General features: G+C 44.6%; 1 protein-coding gene across 5 annotated transcripts in view; it reads left to right on the top strand.

Annotated features, from left to right (window-relative positions):
• Nucleotides 1-5,342: 5,342 nt before the first annotated feature.
• Nucleotides 5,343-20,680, top strand: part of HMOX2 (heme oxygenase 2) — a 36,536-nt gene continuing 21,198 nt past the window's right edge. Inside the window, exon 1 of one of the 5 annotated variants that reach the window (XM_036278712.1) lies at nt 5,343-5,376. The gene's annotated coding sequence lies outside the window, so the exon portion shown is untranslated. Of the gene's footprint in view, nt 5,458-5,579; nt 5,601-19,374; nt 19,419-20,680 lie in introns of those variants that run through there. The other 4 variants (XM_036278711.1, XM_036278709.1, XM_036278714.1 and 1 more) reach the window with 4 other exon arrangements.

Raw genomic sequence — 20,680 nt, 5'->3', positions numbered from 1 at the left:
TTTTAATTTATCTTCAGATAGAGTGGGAGGGAGGAGAGAGAGAGAAACATTGATGTGAGAGAGACACATTGACTGGCTGCCTCCTGCATGACCCCAACGAGGGCCAGGACCGAACTGCAACAGAGGTAAATGCCCCTGATCAAAATCAAACCTGCAACTCTTTGGTCTGCGGGCTGATACTCTGTTGAGCCAAACCAGCCAGGGCAAGGATTTTCTTTAATTGCATGGGGTTAAACCACAAAAACCGATGTTCTGAGATCTCCACTTTAAGGAAATAAATCCAAACAAGAAGGTTCCCAGTGGGACCAGCTGCATAATTTGCAAGGCCTGGTACAAAAGAAAAATGTGGGTCTCCTAGTTAAAAAATTATCAAATATTTCAAGACAGTGACAGCTAAACATTAAACCAAGTGTCGGGACTTTTTGCGCATGGGACTCCATGTAACTGCTTGGGTCACAAGCCTATGAAACAGGTTTCATTGAAAGTAGCATCCCAGCCCTGGCTGGGTAGCTGAGTTGGTTAGATCATCATCCTGACATGCCAAGGTTGTGGGTTCGATCTCCTGTCAGGGCACTTACAAGAATCAACCAATGGCCCAGCAGGTGTGGCTCCGTGGTTGAGTGTCAACCCATGCACCCAGAGGTCACTGGTTCGATTCCCTGTCAGGGCACATGCCCAGATTTTAGGCCAAATCCCCAGTGAGGGGCATGCAGGAGGTGGCCAATCAATGTTCTCTCTCATCGATGTTTCTCTCTCTCTCTCTCTCTCTCTCCTTCTCTCTAAAATCAATAAAGAAAAAATAAATTAAAAAAAAAAGAATCAATCAATGATGCATGAGTAAGTGGAACAACAAATTGATGTTTCTCTCTCTCTCCCTTCCTCCCTCTCTCAAATCAATTTTTTTAATCCTCACCTGAGGACTCCCCCTCCCCCATTTATCCATTTATCATCAGATACTCTAACCACTGATCCAAACTGGCCAGGGCTCTCAAATCAATTTTATTTATTTTATTTTATTTATTTATTTTTTTATCCTCACTCGAGGACATTCTTGCATTTATCTTCAGATAGAGTGGGAGGGAGAGAGGAGGGAGAGAGAGACGTTAATGTGAGAGAGACACATCCACTGGCTGTCACCTACACGGCCCCATGGGGCTGGGGACAAACTGCAACCGAGGTACATGTCCTTAGTGAGAACCGAACCGGGGACTCTCTGGGCCGTGGGCTGACGCTCTAACCGCTGAGCAAAACTGTCCAGGACTCAAATCAATTTAAAAAAATAAAAGAGAGCCCTGGCCGGTTTGGCTCAGTGGTAGAGCATTGGCCTGCAGACCAATGAGTCCCGGGTTTGATTCCAGCCAAGGGCATGTACCTCGGTTGTGGTCCATCCCAGCCCCAATCGGGGTCATGCAGGAGGCAACCAGTCGAGGTGTCCCTCTCACATTGATGTTTCTCTCTCTTTCTCTCTACATGAAGATGAATAGAAAAATATCCTTGGGTGAGGATTAAAAAGAAATAACTGAAAATAAAAAAATAAAAGAGAGAGTAGCATCCCAAACAATTCCAGTGCCTTTTGGCCTTGCTGAACCTGAAGCTTCAGAAACCAGTACAGGCAATAAGTGGCAGGGCATAGCATCTCTGTCCCTGGGCTTCTGGTCAGTGGTGCTGGTGCCAAGGTGTAACTGAAAATGCAGGTTTGGCTACTTGCTGCAACAAAAGCCAAACTCATAAGATAGGTGTTGGTGCAAAAGCAAAGAGGTTTATTTAGGGTCCATGTGACGTAGGAGGATGGTGGACTCCCATCTCAAAGACCATACCCCCTTGCTGCTTGAGCCTGTGGTTCTTATAGGGATAGGGAGGGGAGGTTTTTTTCTTATAGGGAAGGGAAAGGGAGAGACAGAAAGATCGATGACAGAGAACATCAATTGGCTGCCTTCTGCATGCCCCCCACTGGGAATTGGGCCCACTACCTGGGTATGTGCCCTGACTGGGAATGGAACCGGCGACCTCTTGGTGCATTGGTCAGTGCTCAACCACTGAGCCACTGGCCGGGATCCATCTTCTTTTGGTGGACCTAAAAAGGATTTTTCAAGGTTTTCACCAAAATGGACTATTCTGGTATGTGTTGTAATGACATTCCTTGTTTGTGCCCTTTTTAATTCTTTTTTTTATCCTCACCTGAGGACATTTTTCCATTTTTTGTTTGGATAGAGCGGGAGGGAGAGAGAGGAAGAGAGAGAGAGAAACATCGATGTGAAGGGACACATCGAGTGGCTGCCACCCACATGACCAACCAGGGCTGGGGACAAACCGCAACCGAGGCCCTTAGCGGGAACCGAACCCGGGTCTCTCTGTACCGCAGGCCAACGCTCCAACCGCTGAGCCAAACCGGCCAGGGCCCTTTTTAATTCTTGCCAGTGTTAGATAGGACAAAGGTTTCAAGGTATGGGCACTCCTAAATGTTATTTCTTGCTATTTTTTTTTTTTTAAGAGAGAGAGAAAAAAAATCTATTTGTTGTTCCACTTATTTATGAATTCATTGGTTGCTTCTTTTATTTTTAAATTGTTTTTTTTTAATATGTTTTTATGTTTTATTTCTTAAGGAGAAAGAAGAACATCTATCTGAGAAACATTAATTGGTTGTCTTCCACATGCACTCTGACCAGGGTCTGAACCCACCTACAACATGAGCATGTGCCCTGACCAGGAATCAAACTGGTGACCTTTTCGGTTGGGACAATTCCCAATCAATTGGACCATACCAGCCAAGACTAAACCTCTAATTAAAAAACAAAACAAAACAAAACGAAAACACACCAATTTTTATTGATTTTTGAGAGAGAGGAAGGGAGAGAGAGACAGAAACATTGATGTGAAAGAGAAACATCTATTGGCTGCCTCCTGCATGTCCCCTACTGGGTTCGAACCCACAACCCAGGCATGTGCCCTGACTAGGAATTAAACCAGGACCTCTCAGTCCAAGGGGCACCCCCCAGTGCTCAGTCCACTGAGCCACACTAGCCAGGCATAAATCTCTAATTTTGAATCTGTTTTGCCTCCTCTCTTGATTTCTATCTTGGGCGGGGCAGGTGGGGGGGATAGGGGAAGGGCAAGAACCTCTTTGTCGGTGACAAATTCCCTGTCTCCCTTACTTGCTGCAAGTAAATAAAACTCCTTGCAACAGCCACATCGCATTTTTTAATAGAGCAACTCAAGTAGTGTACACCTTGAGTTCGGTAACAAAAGTATTTCTCTAGAATAGGTACCCAGAAGTGGAATTATTGGATCAAAGAGAACCCATTCTAAATTTTTATTTATTTTTTTATCCTCACCCGAGGACATTTTTCTTCTTTCCTTCAGATAGAGTAGGAGGGAGAGAGAGGAAGAGACAGAGAGAAACATCGATGTAAAAGGGACACATCGAGTGGCTGCCTCCTGCATGACCCAACCGGGGCTGGGGACAAACTGCAACCGAGGTACATGCCCTTAGCAGGAACTAAACCCGGGTCTCTCTGGACCGCAGGCCCACACTCTAACTGCTAAGCTAAACTGGCCAGGGCCCCATTCTAAATTTTTAAAAAATTTCTTTTTCTTTACTGATTTTAGAGAGAGAGGATGGGAGAGGGAGAGAGAGATAGAAACATCGAAGAGAGAGAACATCAATTGGCCACCTCCTGCATGCCCTCCCACTGGGGATTTGGCCCACAACCTGGGCATGTGTCCTGACTGGGAATCGAACCCGTGACCTCCTGGTGCATGGGTCGATGCTCAACCACTGAGCCACAGCAGCTGGGCTCATTCTAAATTTTAACAGATCTTGTCAAATTGTCCCTCCTTCCCCATGTGAACAAAAAAAGAGGCTACCTTAGCAAGCCTGATAAGCTCAATAACTGAAAGTAACCACACAGGTTGTTTTGTTCATTAAAACATTCCCAACTGAGCGGGTTATGGTGGGAAGTCATGTCGTAAGACCTATAGGATAGATTAATCTCTACCTTGAACAAGCCCTATCTATTGCTTATGTACATCTAGAATAAATAATATATTTAAAATGTCAGAATGATCTCTTCTCCAGACTGGCAAAGATAAACATCCCAGTGCAGCATGGGGAAGACAACCCCAAAATTCCTCATTGTTATCTTTGACCTGCATACTTCTGTAAACTATGTTAAATGTTAACTATGCTGCACCCACCATTGAAAAAGAAACATCTGCCCTGGCCAGTTTGGCTCAGCGGTTAGAGCGTCGGCCTGCGGTCCGGAGAGGCCCGGGTTCGGTTCCCGCTAAGGGCACGTACTTCGGTTGCAGTTTGTCCCCGGCCCTGGTTGGTCGTGCGGGTGGCAGCCACTCGATGTGTCCCTTAACGTCGATGTTTCTCTCTCTCTCTCCCTTCCTCTCTCTCCCTCCCACTCTATCTGTAAAAAAAAAAAAAGAAAAAAAAAAAAAAGAAAAGAAAAAGAAACATCTAATCCTAGAGATTTTCCCGCTTTACTTTTTCCCGCTGCTCTAATCGTCCATCAATGGATTTCATGTAACCTTTCTTAGGTCTTCTCCTTTGATTCCAATGTATAAATTAACTGCAAAATTGCTATTCCCAGGAGAATTATCTCTAGCCTTTAAGATTTTGCTTCCCGGCCTAGCGCCCAATCCTTGGCTCTAGTCAACTCTTTTTTTTTTTTTTTATCCTCACCCGAGGACATTTTTCCATTTTTTGTTCAGATAGAGCGGGAGGGAGAGAGAGGAAGAGAGAGAGAGAGAAACATCGATGTGAAGGGACACATCGAGGGGCTGCCACCCGCACGACCAACCAGGGCCGGGGACAAACTGCAACCGAGGTAGTGCCCTTAGCGGGAACCGAACCCGGGTCTCTCTGTACCGCAGGCCGACGCTCCAACCGCTGAGCCAAACCGGCCAGGGCTCAACTCTTTAAACTTTTCTTTAGGTTTGGAATTTCTTTCGTGGACACCCCAAAACTCCAACAAACACTTGCCAACTTCCCACACCTTTGCCTACTCTGGACATTACCAGCCAGTCATTTACTCTGCAGCCAGCCTGATGATTAAGGAAATGACTGGAAGTCAATGTGGCTGGAAGAGAAACGACAGGTGGAGCCTAGCGCGAGATGAGCCTGAAGAGGTAGTAACATCGGGCAAGAAAAGCGCGTAGCCCAGAGGCGATCTCATAAACACCTGTTCTTATCAGTGCTAGCATTCATGTACAAGCACCCCAACTTCCCGGACAGATCTGGGTACCAAGACTAGCCACGTGCCCGCCGCAGAGGCGTGTCCTCCGCAGGCCCCGCCTCCCGCTGCGTGCGCACGTAGGGTCGTCCCCGCGCTCTCCAGCTTGATTACGGTAGCGGTGGCGGCGCCTAAGGTAGTTCCTGACGAAAGCCCAGGGACTGCTACAGATAGACGGACTGACAAACCGACGGACGGCCAAGTGGATCCACGGCTGGTGAGTGGCCCGCGCCCTCCCAGACTTTCTCCGGGCTCCTCGGCGGGCCTTTGACGGGCCACGGTCTTCGGGAGTTGGGTTCCGCCGGCCGCGGCCCGCTGCGTCCCCAGCGCCAGCCTGAGCAAGACCCGGTGTGGACGGCGGTAGGGGGGCGAGCGGGAAGTGGCTGGGCGTGGGGACCCCGCTTCATAGACTACATTTCCGAGGGCCGGGCAAGCCCTGTTCGCGTTGGGCCCCATTGCGTCCTCCGGCGTCGTGAGTGCGCTGGGTGAGGTGACCCGCGAGTCGCTGCAGGTGGACTTGGAGTTTCCGGCGGAGGTTGCAGCAACTGACCTCCCAGCCGCACGTCCGTCCACCTTGGGCCCGTGAGCACTAGGACCTCCTTCAGCGTGGCCGCTTGTCTTAGGCCGTGGCTCTGCCCTTCCTCTGTCTGACTCACCTTAGACCGCAGGGCCCTTTGAGTCACGGTGATGACTTCATGAGTGACCTGCGGATGCCTTGGTGCAGAGCGCCACGTTGGGAGAAGTCAGCGCCAGGGGCAGCGGTTAATTGGGGTGGGCAGTTTACCTGTCACCTCATAAGCACAGTGCTGTAGGTGTATTAATTGCCTCTTAAGAGCTGCCTGGACCGCCTTGCACAGTCTTTGCACAAGGCCTGTCTGTCATGCCTTTTAAATTGGTCTGATGAACCGGTTGTTGTGGCCTGTGGCCGGCATCCTTGTTGTGTCATGTTTATGGCTCTGTGAACCAGGAAATAAACATCGTGTAGTTCAGGAAGCTCTCTCATTCTCAGCCATTTACAAAACCCTATGCATTGATCGTTTTCCCACTTGTAAATGGGGTTAGTGATGAGATTGGGAATAAGGAATTGACCTGCATCCCACAACCAAGATGTCACGTGGTCGACTGCCTCCAGATCCCATGCTCTTTCCTAAACAGAGTTTTAGAGATTGGAAATGGGTTATTTAAACTGTCTTCCCCATCCCCTAAACTGTGGAGCTTACTGATTTTATGTATTTGAATTTCTGGTATGGCATTAATCAGTGTGTTTGATTTAACTCCCAGATTTAGTTTTTAGTTTTTCTTCTGTGAGGCGGGGGAAAAGGAATACACATTAGTAAATCTATGCTTTGTCCTCTAGTTTGTTTTTTTTTCTAAGAAACATGACAGAGCTTACCAGGAGCTCACAGTTCAATTGGGCATTTGCAAATTTCCTTGGTGAAACTGGAAAGTTTTCAAATACAGTGCCTAAGCCAGAACACTGGTGAAGGTGTAGGAATTTGAGGGGCCTTGCAATCACACCTTCTCATTGAGTGACCTTATCTAACTGGGGATTCGAAGAGGAATCTCTGTGATTCCCCCATTTTCTGACTTAATTTGTGTGTTTTTTTCCTTTTGTGTGGATCAATAAAGTGAGATGCTGTGAATCCTAGAGTTGGGAGTTTGAGCTACTCTAGAAATGCCGATGCCAATGAAAAGATGAGTTACAGAAAGTAAAGTATTCATTGCATTCAGCTCACTGCTCATCAAGACTATTGAAAAGCAAACCTGGACAGCTAGGGCTTTTAGGCTACATTGATTTTTTTTTTTTTTTAGTGTTCTTTTAAAAGCTGACTCTTGCCCTGGCCACTTTGGCTCAGCAGTTAGAGTGTCGGGTTCAGTTCCAGTCAATGGCACATACCTTGGTTGCAGTTTGTCCCAGGCCCTGATCCAGTCACCCAGGAGGCAACTAGTCGATGTGTCTCTCTCACGTTGATGGATGTTTCTCTCTCTCCCTCTCTCCCCTTCCCTTCCACTCTATCTGATTATAAATGGAAAAATATCCTCAGGTGAGGATTAAAAAATAAATAAAAATAAATAAAAACTGTCTCTTTCCAGAGTTCAGTTGAGCTCTGATCAGGATTATACCAAAAACTGGAATATCATCACTCCTCCAGGAGGAAAATTGGAATTGTATATTTCAGTGTAAAACTTTAAAATTTAACTTGGAACTCCTTGGAGAGAAAAAAAATGAAAAACTATAAATTACCTCCTGGTACATTATTAGCCATAGTTAACCAAAAAGTTATAAATAGACATTTAATAGAGCGATTTTCAACTGGTGTGCTGCAAGAGACACACTGGTGTGCCACAAGAATTTTTAAAACAGCCCTGGCCGGTTTGGCTCAGTGGTTAGAGCATCGGCCTGCGGTCCAGAGAGACCTGGGTTCGGTTCCCGCTAAGGGCGCGTACCTCGGTTGCAGTTTGTCCCCGGTCCTGGTTGGGTTGTGTGGGTGGCAACCACTCAATGTGTCCCTTTCACGTCAATGTTTCTCTCTCTCTCTCTCTCTCTCTTTCCCACTCTATCTCAATAAAAAATGGAAAAATGTCCTCGTGTGAGGATAAAAAAAATAAATTAAAAACAAAAAACAAAAAAAACACAATACCTGCCCTGGCCGGTTTGGCTCAGCGGTTAGAGCGTCAGCCAACAGACCAATGAGTCTCGGGTTCAGTTTTGGTCAAGGGCACATACCTTGGTTGCGGTTCATCCCTGGCCCTGGTCAGGTTGTGTGGGAGGCAACCAATCAATGTATCTCACATCAGTGTTTCTCTCCCCCCCCCCCCCTCCTTCCTTCCGTCCCCCCTCCCACTCTTTCTGGAGATAAATAGAAAAATATCCTCAGGTGAGGATTTAAAAAAACATGCAATACTGGACTATTTAGTCAGAGGCACTGACCTCTTTCCCATAGATTGTCAAATAAAAAAATGACAACTTCCTGGCCAGTTTGGCTCAGTGGTTAGATCATTGACCTGCAGACCGAAGGGTCTCAGGTTTGATTCCCAGTCCAAGTCACATATCTGGGTTGTAGGTTTAATCCCTGGCCCCGGTCGGGGTCGTGCATGAGGCAACCAATCGATGTGTCTCTCACATTGCTATTTCTCTCTCTGTCTCTCTCCCTTTCTCCCTTCTTCCCTTCTAGTCTATCTAAAAATCAATGGAAAAAATCCTCAGGTGAGGATTAATTAAAAAAAAAAAAGAAAGTAAAGAAAAATGACAATAGCCAACATAATAGCTGTCCAGTGTAAATGAATCAAAATTAGTCCTGGCTATTTTTGCTCAGTGGTTAAAGCATTGGCCTGTGGACTGAAGGTCATGGGTTCAATTCCTGGTCAAGAATATGTACCTGGCCCTGGCCAGTTTGGCTCAACTGTTAGAGCGTCGGCTGCAGTCCAGAGAGACCCAGGTTCTGTTCCTGCTAAGGGCACATACTTCGGTTGCAGTTTGTCCCGGCCCTGGTTGGGTTGTGCAGGTGGCAACCACTCGATGTGTCCCTTTCACGTTGATGTTTCTCTCTCTCTCTCTCCCTCCCATTCTATCTGAACAAATTTGGAGAAATGTCCTCGGGTGAGGATTAAAAAAAAAAAGAATATGTACTTGGATTGCAGATTTGATCCTTGGCCCTGGTTGGGGTCATGAGGGAGGCAATCAATTGATGTGTCTCCCTCACATTGATGTTTCTCTCTCTCTCTCTCTCTCTCTCTCTCTTTTCCTCTCTTCCTCTCTCCCTTCCATTCTATCTAAAAAATAAATCAATGGAAGAATATTCTTGAGTGAGGATTAACAAAAAAATAAAAATAAATAAATCAAAATTATACCTGTTTTTTTGGGGGGGAGGGTCATATCGGCAAAAAAATATATATTTTTTGGTGTGCTGCAGAATTTTAGTAATTTATTTTGTGTGTTATGAGCTGAAGAAGATTGAACATTGCTGATTTAATGCAGTCTTTTTTTCTGATAGTGTTCAGTGGGAGAATGAAAAAATCTGGGTTACATCTTTTGTGTTCAACACAGTGAATGTTGTCTGCTTTTAAGTTATATCTTGTTAGGTTTGTGCAAAAACATAGGATAAAAGCTCTGTCTTGTAATCTGAATAATTTTTTGATATTTTTGCACTGCTCAAAAGCAGTGCCATCATCATCATCATTATTGTTTTAAATCCTCACCCAAGGATATTTTTCCATTTATTTTCAGACAGAGTGGGAGGGAGGGAGATAGAAAGAGAGAAAAAAACATTGATGTGAGAGAGACACATCAATTGGTTGCCTCCTGCATGACCCCGACCAGAGCCGGGGATCGAACCAGAAATCCAGGTACATGCCCTTGACTGGGAATCAAACCCATGACCCTTTGGTCCATGGGTTTGTGTTCCAACCACTAAACCAAACTGGCCGGGGCAATTTGTAATCATTTTTATGCAAACAGCTATTCAATACTAGATAATTTTATTTCACATGTATGCATATGTATCCAAATACATGCAATTAGAAAGAATGAAAAGTAAATGGTTTGTTTCTTCCAAGAAAGAAAGTTTTGGTAGTATATTTTTGACCATGAAAAAAACATTTAAACCCTTTGAGCTGTAGTTCTTGTATCTGAAAAATGAGGTTAATACTTGATGAGTCTTAAGATTTTTGGTACCATGAAAGCTGCTTGTTGATTTAAGATGGGTTTCCAAACCTTTCTGTTTTGATAAGTTTGGGCCTGGGAGTCTGCGTTTTTAATTTCCCATGTCATTCTTGTTTGGGGCCCCCTTGTCTAAAGTACAGGCTGGACAGAAGAGGGAATGGACTGGCAGGAGGATAGAGAAGTAAATGAGGAGGATACATGAGGAAGGGGACATCAGAAGAGGAAAGAAAGGGGTGATTGTTGCATGGTAATAACTGCTGTCAGTTTGTGTGTAAGAGGCCAAGCAAGTGGATATTCTCTTCTGCTTAGGGGGAAAAATAATTTTTGTTACATGAATAGATTTACTTCCTTCCCAAGAGTATCATAGGCTTAATTATTGTCATAGTTCTTTCTTAGTAACTTTGAAAAGGCTTTGGGGAAGAATGGCATAACAGAAACAGGTGTCTTGCACTCTGCCTGCCTGACTTTTTGTAAATACTCCTAGCTTCCTGCCTTTCTCCCTATGAGCTGTCTCTCAGTCTCAGAAAACTCAAGTTTCATTGTCTTGTTTTCAATCCTACAATTATTTGAGGGCTGTGGGAAGGCGCTAGCATGATTAAACAATCTGCCTTCATGCTTTCAGCTAACCTAGTTGGCTGGCCTGCCTCATCAGTCACTGTGATGATCTTTTTTTAAAATCCTCACCCAAAGATTATTTTTCCATTTATCTTCAGATAGAGTGGGAGAGGGAGAGGGAGAAAGAGATATAGAGAGAAACATTGATGTGAGAGAGACACATCAGTTGGTTGCCTCCCACCCTGAGTAGGGCCTGGGACCGAACCACAACCAAGGTACGTGCCGTGCCGTTGACTGGAATTGAATCCATGACTCTGGTCTGCAGGCCAATGCTCTAACCACTGAGCAAAACTGACCAGGGCATGATCATTTTATTTTTTTCATCCTCACCAGAGGACATTTTTCCATTCTTTGTTCAGATAGAGCAGGAGGGTGGGAGGGAGAGAGAGGAAGAGAGAGAGAGAAACATCGACGTGAAAAGGACACATTGGGTGGTTGCCACCCACACGACCCAACCAGGGCTGGGGACAAACTGCAACTGAGGTACATGCCCTTAGCAGGAACCGAACCCGGGTCTCTCCGGACCGCAGGCCGACGCTCTAACCGCTGAGCAAAATCGGCCAGGGTTCATGATCATATTTTTTATGTCAAACAGTGGGACCCATAGTTTGCGCATACAGGTGTACTGAAGGAATTGATTGATGTGATGGGATATTTGAATCAGAACTGTCCTGGTTAATCTGGAACATAAGGCTGTATCTTTAGCACTGTTGTCTGTATTGCACAATTAGTATTTCTACTATGCTACACCTTGTGTTCTCTCTCTCTGAAAGCTACTTGAAGCTATAAGGTCTTAGGCCTTATTGTATTCACAGAGCCCATGAACAATATAAATGTTTTTTGATGATAATATGGCATGTCACATGCCCAAGTGTAGCCATCCCCTTCCTTGGATGCTGGATCTGCTGTTCTCTCTGGCAAGACTATTTCAGGCTGCTGCAGAGGATCTGTTATCACCTAGAACTATTCCAGCATAATCTGGAGGAGGGCAGGCAGGTAGGTGAAGAGAAAGAATCAGTAAGCAAAATTGAGTGTGGGTTAGGAGAGAGCTCTGGGTAGTGTTTGAAGGCAGATGAGAAAAAAGCAGATGTAGTGAAGCAGTGTTAAACCTTTACTCCCTTCCTGGTTTGTTAGGCTCAGTTAGTTGAGAGTTGTCCCATGTGCTGAGAGTTCACCGGTTTGATTCCCAGGTTGCAGGCTCAATCCCCAGTAGGGGTTTCTCTCTCATTCTCTTTCCCTTTCCCTTCCTCTAAAAAAACAAAGGGGGGGATTAATTTCAAATGCATTCAAAAAGAAAACAACCCTTCACTCCCTTGGGTTTTTTCCTAGAGGAAGGCAAGGGGAGAGTCAGGCCTTCTTTTTGCTTAGTAATAGCAGGTATCCCTCTAATTAGAAAATAACTTAAAACACTTAATTCCTCTACTATACACTTGGATTTCTGTCACCCTCAGCAAAGTTTCCAAGTGTCTTTGGTCAATGTCATGTTTGTCTTGCTTTTTGTGAGACTTTTTGTGTTTGCAAAGTCAAAAGTGGGATGACTTCCCTGACCGGGTGGCTCAGTGGCTCAGTTGGTTGGAGCATCATCCCATACACCAAAAGGTTGTAGGTTCAATTCCTGGTCAGGGCACATACCTAGGTTATGGGTTTCATCCCTGGTTTGGGTGCCTACAGGAGGCAATCGATCGAAGTTTCGTTCTCATATCACTGTTTGTCTCTCATGTTAATGTCCCTCTATCTCTCTTTCTCTCTCTATCCCTTCCTCTGTCTCTAAAAAAAAAAAATCAATAAAACATATATCTGGGTGAAGATTTTTTAAAAAGTGGGGTGACAAGCTGCTGCAGATTATATTTTCTTGCCCTTTGCATTTGGCTTTTCCAGGGCATATATCCAGATTTCAAAGAAGTTAAATTTTTTTAAATCTTTTTTTTTAATCCTCACTCGAGGATATTTTTCAATTTATCTTCAGACAGAATGGGAGGGAAAGAGAGGGAGAGAGACAGAGGAACATCGATGTGAGAGAGACACATCGATTGCTTGCCTCCTGCATGAGCCCGACCAGGGCCGGGGACGAACTGCAACCGAGTTATGTGCCCTTGGCTGGAATCGAACCCATGACTCATTGGTCTGTGGGCCGACTCTCTACTACTGAGCCAAACCGGCCAGGGCATCAAAGCAGTTAATTTTTAAGTGCAAATGCTTGAAAGTAGAGGGACAGCCCTGGCCGGTTTGGCTCAGCGGTTAGAGCGTCCGCCTGCGGTCCGGAGAGACCCGGGTTCGGTTCCCGCTAAGGGCATGTACCTCGGTTGCAGTTTGTCCCCGGCCCTGGTTGGTCGTGCGGGTGGCAGCCACTCGATGTGTCCCTTCACATCGATGTTTCCCTCTCTCTCTCTTCTTCTCTCTCCCTCCCACTCTATCTGTACAAAAAAAAAAAAAAAAAAGAAAGTAGAGGGACAAAGAAGCAGTGATATCTACCCACTTGGCTAGCATGTAGTGCCTCTATGGTGTGCAAAGTATTGGCACTCAGGGGGTGTGCAGAAACAACAAGAAACCCAGCATAGTCCTTGTTCACTAGGAGTTGGCATTCACTTTGTAAGGTTTATCAGGAAAGTGAAGAGCTGAGAAACAGAAAAGATAGGAGAACTTGAACTGAACCCACTGGGGTTAGTAAAAGAATAGGAAGAGGAAAGGAAAGAGGCCGGAAAGAGGCCAAAGAAAGGGGATACCTCTCTTTAGCAAGTACTCAGAGGTCTTACTAAAAACCTATTACCCACAAAGAGAATGTCTCTTATAAAGAGACTTTTAGAAGGGTTCTTAACCTCAATTCTGGGTCCACGAGTGAATTGCCTGTAGTTGCTCTGGGATGGCATAGGCAACATTTTTTAAATATGTGATTGTCCTGGAGAGAGTCCGAAGACTTCATCTGATCTTAGAGGGAACTGCAATCAAAAAAAGGTTAATGGCCCTGGCTGGTTTGGCTCAGCAATTAGAGCGTTGGCCTGCGGTCCAGAGAGACCTGGGTTCGGTTCCCGCTAAGGGCACGTACCTTGGTTGCAGTTTGTCCCTGGCCCTGGTTGGTTGTGTGGGTGGCAGCCACTCAATGTGTCCCTTTCACATCGATGTTTTTCTCTCTCTCTTCTTCTCTCTCCCTCCTACTCTATCTGAACAAAAAATGGAAAAATGTCCTTGGGTGAGGATAAAAAAACAACAAAAACAAAACAAAAAACAGGTTAATGATTATTCTGTTCTGGCGAATACCTTTCTTACTCATCTTCAGAAACAACACTTCTCTGAATTTGTATTTTCAGATGAGGAGGTATTTGGGTGGAAGATGAGAGACAGAAACCCTAGGATTCTTTTGTAAACAAACAGCCTTTCACCGAACACCAACTGTCATGGGACATGCATGAGTGCTTATGCAAAGGACAGCATGTTCCCACATACACATGGTGTTCTAATCTCGTTCCCAGGAACAGGGCAACTAAATACCCTCACTGACTAGTGTGGGTGAGGCTCCAGGTATGTCCTCAGAGATCTTATAATCAATTATGGCTGATACAGAGTTAGACCTAAGTAGTGTTGGGGGTGGGGTTTGTTGAAGAAACGAAAACCACAGGCTTTCTGGAAAGTCAGGATGTGTTTCAAGAAGGTGCTGGAATATTGGAAACAAGGTATGAAAGAGTATATGGAGCCCTGGCCCAGCAGCCAGAAAATCCTGGGAGGTCTGGGAACAGTGGCTAATTCCAGGACCAGCTTCCCTCTGTTGCTTTGGACATAGAAGCCTAATAGACTGTCGTAGAGCTGTGGTCACTTAACACATGCACAGGAAATGGAAGCTGTTTAAAAATCTAGTGTCCTTGCTCCCTTAGACCACAGCCATCAAACTAGGCATAGCTCAGAATTACTTAGGGTGCTGGAGGAGCTGAGCTCCTGAGTCCCCAGCCCTGCTCCACCGCTTGAACTATGGACACTTCACTCACTGCACTTGCTATAGGGTTGGTCCTCTCTGTAGGGTTTGGTACCTCTCAGAGCTCTGAAGTACATGATTCTCTGCCTTTCTTGGCCTATACACTATTCAGCTGTTCCCCTCCCCATCTTGTCTACCTTTTTTTCTCTAATGTTATTAATTCATTACTGCCTAATCATGTTCTTAGTTGACATAGAAATTCTGGGCTATTTGAATTTCTTCTCGATAATGATTAATGGAAACAATAATGTTTGACCAGTTCTGTTGATGTCTTGGGAATTAATAAGCACCCACTTCATGTATCTTTTTTTTTTTTTTTTTAATCCTCACCCAAGGACATTTTTGCATTTATCTTCAGATAGAGCGGGAGGGAGAGAGGGAGGAAGAGAGACAGAGAAACATCGATGTGAGAGAGACACATCTAGTGGTCGCCACCCACACCGACCCTAACCAGGGCGGGGGACAAACCGCAACTTAGGTACGTGCCCTTAGTGGCAATTGAACCCAGGACTCTCTGGACCGCAGGCCGACCGACACTCTAACCGCTGAGTCAAACCGGCCAGGGCCACTTCATGTATCTTTTTTTTATTTTTTTATTTTATTTTTTATCCTCATTCGAGGACATTTTTTGATATTTTGTTCAGATAGAGGGGCGTGGGGAGAGAAACATAGACGTGAAAGGGACACATCGAGTGGTTGCTACCCACACGACCCAACCAGGGCTGGGGACAAACTGCAACCGAGGTATGTGCCCTTAGCGGGAACCAAACCCAAGTCTCTCTGGACCGCAGGCCGACGCTCTAACCGCTGAGCCAAACCGGCCAGGGCCTCTTCATGTATCTTTAATTCATGTAGTTTGTTGGGGCCTGACTCAAGGAATAGGACATTACTCAATTTTACAGTGTCAAACTGCTGTGTTTTTTTTTTTTTCCTGTTTAGTAAATTGTGATCACTGTAGCATTTTGCTTTTTCCTCTGGAGATAATGATAACTTAATGCTTTGGTGTATTTCTGCCAAAATGTGCTTAGAGACAGGATGTGGGCTTGTTATGAGATTGTACAGCTCTTGCCTTCTTCCAGTTGACCCCTTCCCTAGAGTAGTAACAAACAAGAAGAGAAGCCACTGTAAATTCCTTCTCTAAAGCTAACTGGGGGAATAAAGATTTTCAGAGGCAGACATCTGGAAGTATCAGGTGGCCTGTGCATGTATGGGGTGAAAGGGTGTTGGCAAGCGTTTGTTCTTTAAAGTTTTGCCTATTCATTTCTTTTAAGAAAAAGGGGGTGGAGCCCTGGCCAGTTTTCTCAGTGGTTAGAGCGTAAGCCTGTGGTCCAGAGAGACCCGGATTCATTTCTCGCTAAGGGCACGTACCTCCGTTGCAATTTGTCCCCGGCCCTGGTTGGGTCGTGCGGGTGGCAGCCACTCGATGTGTCTCTTTCACGTCCATGTTTCTCTCTCTCTCTCTCCCCCTCCCATTCTGTCTGAGCAAAATATGGAAAGGTGTCCTCAGGTGAGGATTAAAAAAGGGGGAGGAGTGGGGGGGGTTGGGTAAAGGAGTTTTCTGCTCCTAATCAGGCTTTCAAAGTCCTTAAAATAACTAAACAAACGTGTGTTCTCAGTAGCTGTATCTGTGGGATGTAAGGAAACTAGTTTTAAAACAATGTAATGCGCCCTGGCCGGTTTGGTTCAGCGGTTAGAGCGTCGGCCTGCGGTCCTGAGAGACCCGGGTTCGGTTCCCGCTAAGGGCGCGTACCTCACTTGCAGTTTGTCCCAGGCCCTGGTCGCTGTGCGGGTGGCAGCTACTCGATGTGTCCCTTTCACATCGATGTTTCTCTCTCTCTCTGTTCCTCTCTCTCCCTCCCACTCTACCTGAACAAAAAATGGAAAAATGTCCTCGGGTGAGGATTAAATAATAATAATAATAATAAAAAAATAAAACAATGTAATGCAACATTTGTGAGTTATTTGGTTACAAAGTATTGCATGCTTGGCCCCCTACAAGGACAGTCTCATCCCCCAACCCCTATCAGCAGCAATTTTTGTAGTGAAAATGCTGCTCAAAAATGCTTATGCACTAGCCAGACATTTTTCTTATTTCTGGAATTCACCTTTAACTGTCTTCTTTGTTATCTGCTCTTTGAAAATACCTTGATTTTGAGAATACCTTGCATTTTGGAAATCATTCAGTCACTCAGCATTAGTTGGGTGCCCTGTGTTGGGCAGTAGGAGACAAAGATAAATCAGCTGTAATCTGGAACACAGACATGTAAACAAATAAATAACAGGACACAAGTGCTATAACAGATCATCTTGCTTAGATTGAACTCTAATTAGCCTCTCAGAGCTAAGTAGCCAAGCCACATACTTGCCATCAGCATGTGCCTGCAATACCTATCAATTTGGGTGAATTCCTTTCGTTCTCGAGGTTCTCCAAAATGTCTTGAGGTTCTTCCTTTTCCATCTCCCAGGAAAGCAACCTTTGTTCCTTACCTGGAAAGACTGCTGAGAACCATGTAAGCTACCAGGCTGTTTTAACGTAGGGCTTTTATTGGCCTCCAAAGTCAATTTTAATTCCTCAGAGTCTTCTGATAACATCTAGTCTATGCATGTCTCTTTCAAATATGGTATTCCAGTCAAAGCCTCATTAAGAGTTTTCGATTGTGTCCTGTTATTAAAAGAACATATTCGTCTTGAATATGTGCAAACAAACATATTGCCATGAAAATAATAATACGCGTTAAGAGTTTCCAAAGTCTAGAGGGATCAGTTACAGAAAAATAAACACCTCAATATTGCTACAGAGGTGTAAATAAAGAAAATTCTTGATATCCGGAAAGCAAAAGATTTTAAAAATCAGCAATATTTCAAATAAAAAGTCATAAAATTATAACTCTCCTTATCAGTTTATTCAGTCCTGTGTAATTCAGCTTGTTCTGCTTGAATCTAGTTTTTCTATTAGTTCTCTTGACCTTGCCTGATAACAGAGAGTGAGAGGCTCAGTCATAATCCCATGAAGTTTTCAAGGCTGTCCATTAAGTTTCATATGATTTGCTCAGTGAACCGGGCGCCCCAATCACTAGAGATTTTGGAAGGCATACCCTAAGTGGGAAATATATTTTCTAACAATTTCTTTGTTGTTGTGAGTGCATCAGCCTGTGGCAGAGGAATGCTTTAGCTCATCCAGAAAAACATACAATAAGAAGACATCGACAACCCATACTAAGTGGCAGTTGAATGAAGTCCAGCTTGGATGTACTATGGTGGATGAAGGAATGCAAAAGCCAAAAAATGCCTGGGAGCCGAAAAGAACCAAGTGGCCATCTTGGGTTTCCCATAGCCCCCACTATTCATTTAATTTACAGCCATTATTCACTCATCTTAATCTCTCTGATTTAGGAGTAGATTGTTGCCTTGTTACAAGGACATCAGGATAGCAAAAGTCTGCAATGAGGGGTCGTTACAAAAACACAATGAACTTCATCTACTAGTGTCACAATAGTGTCATTTGTATTAAGTGTGTCCCTCAATTTTGATGATAGACATCTTATGTCAGGACATCTCAGATTTCCATAATTTTGCATATATTTCTGGAACATTTATAACATATAAATAAAACATAAAGTATTATTATTATTTTTTTGTTCAGGTAGAGTGGGAGGGAGAGAGAGGAACAGAGAGAGAGAGAGAAACATCGATGTGAAAGGAACACATCGAGTGGCTGCCACCCGCACAACCGACCAGGGCCGGGGACAAACTGCAACCGAGGTACGCGCCCTTAGCGGGAACCGAACCCGGGTATCTCAGGACCACAGGCCGACGCTCTAACCGCTGAGCCAAACCGGCCAGGGCAAGTGTTATTATTTTTTAATATGTTTTTTATTGATTTCAGAGAGAGGAAGGGAGAGAGATAGAAACATTGATGAGAGAGAAACATCGATCAGCTGCCCCCTGCAAGACCCTCACCAGGGATTGAGCCTGCAACCCAGACATATGCCCTGACTGGAAATTGAACCAGTGATCCCTTGGTGCATGGGATGATGCTCAGTCTACTGAGCCACACCTGCTTAACAATGCCTCTCTTGTAATTTCAACACACAAAATAATTCTAATTAGTTTAATATTTCTCTTTTGTAAGGAGAGAAAAACCAATATTTTGAGTTATTCCAGGGGCCCTTCTGAAACACCTAAAAGTTATTCCTCTGTAACTTAAATTTTGGAAAGTTTGTCAAAATATATCAAGAATTTTGGACATTTGACTAAATAGGATCATATATCATTATGAAACAATATTAAATTACTCATATACCTAAAGTGAAAATAAAAAGGTATCAAATAAAAAAATACAGGTTGCCCTGGACGGTTTGGCTCAGCAGTTAAGAATGTCAGGCTGTGGACCAAAGAGTCATGGGTTCAATTCCGGTCAAGGGCATGTACCTCGGTTGCAGTTTGTCCCTGGTCCTGGTTGGATCGTGCAGGAGGCAACCAGTCGATGTGTCTTTCTCACATCGACCTCTCTCTCTCTCTCTCTCTCTCTCTCTCCCCCCCCTCCGTCCCCCTCCCTCTCTCCCTCCCTCCCACTCTATCTGAAGATAAATGGGAAAAAAATACAGGTTAACAAAACTTTAGTTCTTAGGATTCAGGAGATTGTTTTCCTAATTAATCAAGGACCTGATCAAAACAATTTTTAATAATACATAGAATCTCTGCTTTCTAGGTAGAAAACCATCTCTTTTTTTCCTTTATTGATTTTAGAGACAGAGGAAGGTAGAGGGAGAGAGATATAGAAACGTTAATGAGAGAGAAAATCTGCCACCTCCTGCATGCCCCCATCTGGGGATTTGGCCCACAACCTGGACACGTGCCCTGACCTGGAATTGAACCGACGACCTCTTGGTGCATGAGTCGATGCTCAACCCCTGAGCCACACCGGCCAGGCCAGGTAGAAAACCTTCTATAATATCTTAAAAATTTTGTTTTATTGATTTTAGAGAGAGAGCGCAAAAGGGGAAAAGAGAGAGGGAGAGGAACATCAATTTGTTGTTCCACTTATTTATACATTCACTGGTTGCTTCTTGTATGTGCCCTGACCAGAAATTGAACCATCAGCTTTGGCATATCCCGACAACTTTCTAATCAACTAGCTACTCGGCCAGGGCCCTTCTGTAATATCTTATCTGGAGTAGACTAAATACAACCCCCCCACACTTTTTTTAACTGAGTGAATAAGAACCAAACTCTTCTTCTACATTAGATTACTTTTTTTTTATCCTCACCCGAGGACATTTTTCCATATTTTGTTCAGACAGAGTGGGAGGGAGAGAGAGGAAGAGAGAGAGAGAAACATTGATGTGAAAGGGACACATCGAGTGGCTGCAACTCGCACGACCAACCAGGGCCGGGGACAAACTACAACCGAGGTACATGCCCTTAGCGGGAACTGAACCAGGGTCTCTCTGGACCGCAGGCCGACACTCTAACCACTGAGCCAAACCGGCCAGGGCTACGTTAGATTATTTTTGATACTTAAATTCATTTACTTAATTAAATTTCCATCTTTTTTTTTTAATCCTCACCCAAGGATATTTTTCCATTTATCTTCAGATAGAGTAGGAGGGGGAGAGAGAGAGAGAGAGGGAGAGGGAGAGGGAAGGGAGAGAGAGAGAGAGAGAGAGAAAGAAACATGGATATGAGAAGGACACATTGACTGGTTGCCTCTCGCACCACCCGACCAGGGCTGGGGACAAACTGCAACCAAGGTATGTGCCCTTGACCGGAATCAAACCCGTGACTCTTTGGTCCAAGGGCTAACGCTCTGACCACTGAGCAAAACCGGCCAGGGTTTAAATTTCAGTCTTAATTCAGCTTAACCATATAGAAAATCTTCTCAAGATCTTTTTTCACACACCTTCTATAACTTTCTTAGTCCCTCTGAGTTTGTCTCTTTTTAATTCATTCGGAAATAACCGATCTTATTTTAGGACAAACCTCTTCTTTTAATTCCTTTTAAAAAATGTATTTCCATACCTTATACCTTCTATTACTAAAAACATCTTAGTTAGAAATCTTAACTCTTAAGCCCTGGCCAGTTTGGCTCAGCGGTTAGAGCCTTGGCCTGCGGTCTGGAGAGACCCGGGTTCAGTTCCCGCTAAGGGCACGTACCTTGGTTGCAGTTTGTCCCCGGCCCTGATTGGGTTGTGTGGG

This window comes from Molossus molossus, unplaced genomic scaffold (genome assembly GCF_014108415.1).
Source record: "Molossus molossus isolate mMolMol1 unplaced genomic scaffold, mMolMol1.p scaffold_m16_p_3, whole genome shotgun sequence".
NCBI classification, from domain to species: domain Eukaryota; kingdom Metazoa; phylum Chordata; class Mammalia; order Chiroptera; family Molossidae; genus Molossus; species Molossus molossus.
This window is presented reverse-complemented; position numbering and strand designations above follow the sequence as displayed.